The sequence below is a fragment of the Rattus norvegicus genome, chromosome 14 (assembly GCF_021556685.1).
Source record: "Rattus norvegicus strain SHRSP/BbbUtx chromosome 14, alternate assembly SHRSP_T2T, whole genome shotgun sequence".
Lineage (NCBI taxonomy): Eukaryota > Metazoa > Chordata > Mammalia > Rodentia > Muridae > Rattus > Rattus norvegicus.
Window position 1 is genome coordinate 72,165,759 of NC_141547.1, and position 5,294 is coordinate 72,171,052.

Genomic DNA, 5,294 nt, shown 5'->3' on the forward strand with positions numbered 1-5,294 from the left:
ATTTCTCTCCTTTGCGGCAATAGGTAGAATCTTGCTGCCTTCAACAAATATCTGGCTCTGTTTCTCCCTGGCCATACTAAAAAATATGTGTCTACAGATTAAGTGGGATAATAGAAGTAAAAATAAGGTGACCCACTTCAGAGAGTATAGTCAAGGGCTGAGGAAAGAAAGCGAAGTAGCCTTCCCTGGAGTGTCACAAGTAGTTTGCAGGTAGAGGCAACGCGACTTTTTGGAGCTGCTGTTTTGAGAAACAACTAGGAGACTTGTGTGGAAAAGCACCGAAAGGGGAACAAATGGTGGAAAGCTTGAGCTGTGGCTCAGGAGGTAGCTGGGGGCTTACACTGGGCTATACTTAGCCATCCTTATCTCTACCTGGAACCCTGCAGTCATCCCGATAATTTATAATCGCTGTTCATGAGTATCTAACTCCCTTCCTAGGTATAACCTTGAAGAAGGCAAAGGCGGCCATACCACCACTATCTCCCTGTGTTCTCCACATAGCCCATTCTTAGTAAGCGCTCTCTAGGTAACTATTGTTATGAGTGTTTTCTTATTCGGTTTCTTCCACAAACTTGATGTTTAAGACATACCTGAGATGTAGCAGATGTCCTCCTGTAATTCTTTGAGGGTTCTTAGGTGGTATGGGAAGAAAGGCTGAAACTGCAGACAAGTTCACAACACAAGGCCAGGCTTTGGAGCGAAGGGTCTCCTGTTATCACATCCTCTGTCCCTAGCACCAGTGTTCCTCCACCTAAATGTTCAGAGAGCTTAGACTCAAGAACCTGGACGGAATGGCTCCTGAGCCTAAAACACCACAGACTCCTAGAACCCCAGGCCTATTTCAGAGATGAGCTCATACCATTGGTGCTGCTCAACATACTCACTGATAACCTTAAGTTTCTCATCCAAGCATAATTAGATGACATGGGAAAGAGGGGACAGAGGACAGTTTTTACCAGACTCCCTCTTCCCATCAATAAACAAAGTGGGATAAAACAACATTGAACTCAATAGGGATTTTACATTCTTAGAATGAGAAGAATGAGGCATGAGGGTCTGAAACTTGCTGTTTTTCCTACCATTGAATTAGTGTGCTGACCAGAATCACAAGACAGAGAACTGGGAATTAGGTTTCTCCCCAAGCACAGAAGATAAACTGAAGTCTTTGTCTATCTTAGCCCAGAAATTAGGTGTTGTGACAGATGTAGCTTTTCACTTTGTACATAAAGTAGAATATACATACATATATGCATTTTGTATATATGTATTTTGTATATAAAATAGCATACACACAAATTCAATATATATTTTATCAGATATCAATATATTTAAATTTATAAATAAATATATTTATAATATATTTGCTATATTAAACATATTTATAATATATTTGGTATATATTAATAACTGATAAGATATATTCAGTTTCAAGGATTGAACCCAGGCCTTGCACATCCTAGGCAAGTACTTTACCACTGGCCTATACCTCCCAACCTTGCTTTGGCAATTTTCCAAAGGAACAAAATTGTCCTTAGCAGACTGTTACTTCCCCATGGTTAAAACTATCATTTGAAAACAAACAGAATGTATGTTGATGATTTCTTTTTATTGTTTTCTTTTCTCTAAATACTGAAATAAATTGATTGACAAATGCCCAAACTCATCCATTTAAAAACTGGTTGGTTATGTCTGTCATGAAGCTTCTTCTGATTTATCCAAGAAGATTTAACCTTTCTTTCTTTTGACCTCACTGGGTTCAATCCTCAAAACTGAATATATCTTATCAGTTATCAATATATATATCAAATGGATTATAAATATACTTAATATATAAAATATTTGTTAAATCTCCTCAGTCAATAAAGACCTTTCTTATGGAGTGGCTTAGAGCACTTCTCTGTAAGTTCAACTAAGCCATTCATACTTGTTTGGTGATTAACTGATGTTGAATGGCCTGAGTAATCTTTCCCAAGGATCTCTGATATGTCATATAGAGGAAAGGATAGTAACTGGGATTCATAAGCAATGATGATCTTCATTAACATTAGTCAATACTGTGCATCTGCTCCCAAGAGTTTGGCTCTAGTTGGGAGAAATTTCTTCTTGCATCATAGTTATTGTCCCATTGATACTGATGCTGCTGTCAAATGAGACATCAATGGCTACCATGGAATCAACAATGAAACTATTAGTTGATAAGCTTTCTATAAGACAAAAATCATTGAAAATATTATGCCTTGTGTGGGAAATAAAAACAACAGTACAATTTAGATAGCTGGAATGATTATTTTCTCACTAACTTTGTAGCTGATTCCAAGACAGAACTGGTAGGAATACTTGGCTGTGTCATATAGAGTAAGCTGGGGGTGGGGAGAAGACCTCTCAGTTTAAAAAAATGAAATCTTCTGGATTCCAGTTTTATTCCGTACATTCTCAAAAGAAAATACATAGAATCATCCATAGAACAAAGAAACATACACGTGGTTGTTTTTGTGTTGCAGGAAACAGGGCTATCACAGCCTTTAATTTCGTTATAAGTAGGAGAAAGAGGAATTTCCTGCATAGCCCTCACCTATGCTTAAGACAGTGAAATAGAAGAGGCTCATGAGTCCTGGAGAAGAGAAGAGGGTGGCAGAAAACTTAGATAAAGTATAAGCATAAGAAACGCAGGACGAACAACCCAATACAGTGTAGGGGAAATGGTATCCTTCTCTTCAGTGGCAGAGGCACTGGTGAGTTGCCTCATGCTCATGCAAGCAACTAAAATTAAATTCAGTGAGTTTAAATACATTGAAATAGAAAGAGACTTGTTGGTAAGACAATGCTTAGTGCAAGAGAGAAGGAGATAAGAGAGAAAATGTTGGTAACTATGATCAAAAATTGTAACACACACACACACACACACACACACACACACACACACGGCACTGTTAAGGAGTGGACCTCCCAAAAATACCTAGCAAGAAAATCAATAAACAAGAACCAATTGGAAAGCAAATACAGCGCGGACAATATTGTATACATATTAAACACCAAACTATCAAGTACCCCTGAAAAGGGAATCAAATGAAAATTTAATGAAGATCACTGACAAAAACTATCAGAATTCAAAAGCTTTAAAATGACAGGAAGCACAAATTAAACAGGCTCAGAAGGAAAGTGATTGAAGTACAAAGCAACTGTCAAGCAAGGTCGAACACCCCTACAATTGTCATCCCTGAGGAAAAGTATTGAATGGACAGATAGTACTCTTCTTCAATTCTTTTCCCACCACGCTGATAATGTATTCTGATGAGAACAGCCTAAGAGAGGGAGGGTTTATTTGGCTCATTAAAGTCTATCATGGCAGGGAGGTCATAGCAATGGGAGCTTGGGACAGCTGGTCACATTGATCCCTAATCAAGAATAGGACCCAGGCCATGGGAAATGTGCCACTATAGTGAGTGGCTCTTTCTACCCAAATTAACACAATCAATATAATTCCTCATAGGAATGCCATGTTTTATGCAATTCTAGATTATGTCAAGTTGACGATTGATAACAACTCCACGGAATTAATATTGAAAAGCTCCAGAAGTAAAAAAATAAGTTTGAATGTAAACATGATGGGATCTGGAAGAAGAGTTCTACATCTTCTTCTGAAGGCAGCTAGTAGAAGACTGACTTCCAGGCGGTTAGGGTGAGTGAGGGTCTTTTTTTTAAGGTTTATTTATTATATGTAAGTAGCTGTTAGAGCAGGGCATCGGATCCTGTTACAGATAGTTGTGAGCCACCATGTGGTTGCTGGGATTTGAACTCAGGACCTCTAGAACAGTCAGTACTCTTAACCACGGAGCCATCTTTCCAGTCCCTAGGGTGAGGATCTTAAGTTCACACCCACAGTGACACACTTACTCCAACAAGGCCACACCTCCTAATAGGGCCACTCCCTGGGCCAAGCATATACAAACCATCACAGGTAGTGATGACTCTTTACAGCTCCCCACACTGAGGTCTCTTACTTAAACCCAGACCTCACAGATTCAGCTTGTCTAGCTACCAGCCTGCTCCAGGGATCTTGTGTCACTTCCTCCTGTGAGCTAGGATTACAGGTTGGCCTGGAGGCTTGCCAGACATTCACATGAGTGTTTGGGATCAGAATTTAGTCTTCACCCTTGTGTTGTAAGTGCTTTACTTGATGACATATCCCCCCAAGCACAGTAAAACAGGTCTCTCAAGAGTGAATATAGAAATGTCTTTCAAATCTGATATAGAAAAAAGTTAAGTAAAAAAAATAGAATATTAGTGAAAAAGGAAAATAATTAATGCTAGCAGAACTATTATGCTGTAACGTTTCCCCAATTTTTCAGAAAAAAGACATTGCTCATAGAGATGAAAGTATAATCAATATAATAATACAAATATATTTTAATTATGTAAATATATACACAATGTATAACAATAAGACAAAATTGAGCCCAAGAACATCACTCATGTCAATGGTATGAATGGACTTTTTATTTAAAGAGAAATATTTCAAATTGATTTATAAAGCCAAGCTCAACTCTATACTGTATGTGAGAGAAGCTTTTTAAATGAGTGTGTAAATAAAACCATACTTGTAAAGGTATAGGTAAGATTGATCAGGCCAAATGAAAGTACTCAAATACAGCCCCTCGTAGGAGAACCATTTAATGGGCGAGGCTCCAGCATAGGCTGATTTCATCTTTTGCTACTTTATCATTCACTCTGTTCTAGTCATGCCAGTTGTCTCCCTGTTGTTTTGAGATGTTTACTATTCCTTTATTGCTTTCTCCTCCAAGTACCTACTTGTTTTCTATTCCTCCCCTTAGAGAGACACGCCAACCATGTATAGTGAGATGGCCATCCCTATCACTGCAATATCTATGGCTCTTGTCACCATGTGTCATACATTGTGTATTGGTCAGTTCTGGTTGTAACAACATTCCTCAGACTGAGTGACATAAACAATAGAAACTTATCCATTGCGTTTTTGGAGGTTAGAAGTTTCAGATCATGGTCACCTAGTACTGGAATATTGAGAAATACTGTTGTCCTGCCGTGTGCACTGCCACCATCTTGTAGCTCATGTGACCTTTCCTTTGACTGTGCCTCAAAGGAATTTCTTCTCCTGTAAGGTCATCATTCCTTATCAGTTGAGGATTATGACCATGCCTATGACCTCGTTTAATCTTAATGTCCTAAGCGTCTGTGATAATTAATCTTAAATGCCAGCCTGATTGGAAGGAGGAATGCTTAGATGATTAGTAGAGCTCACCTCGAGGTGTATCTGT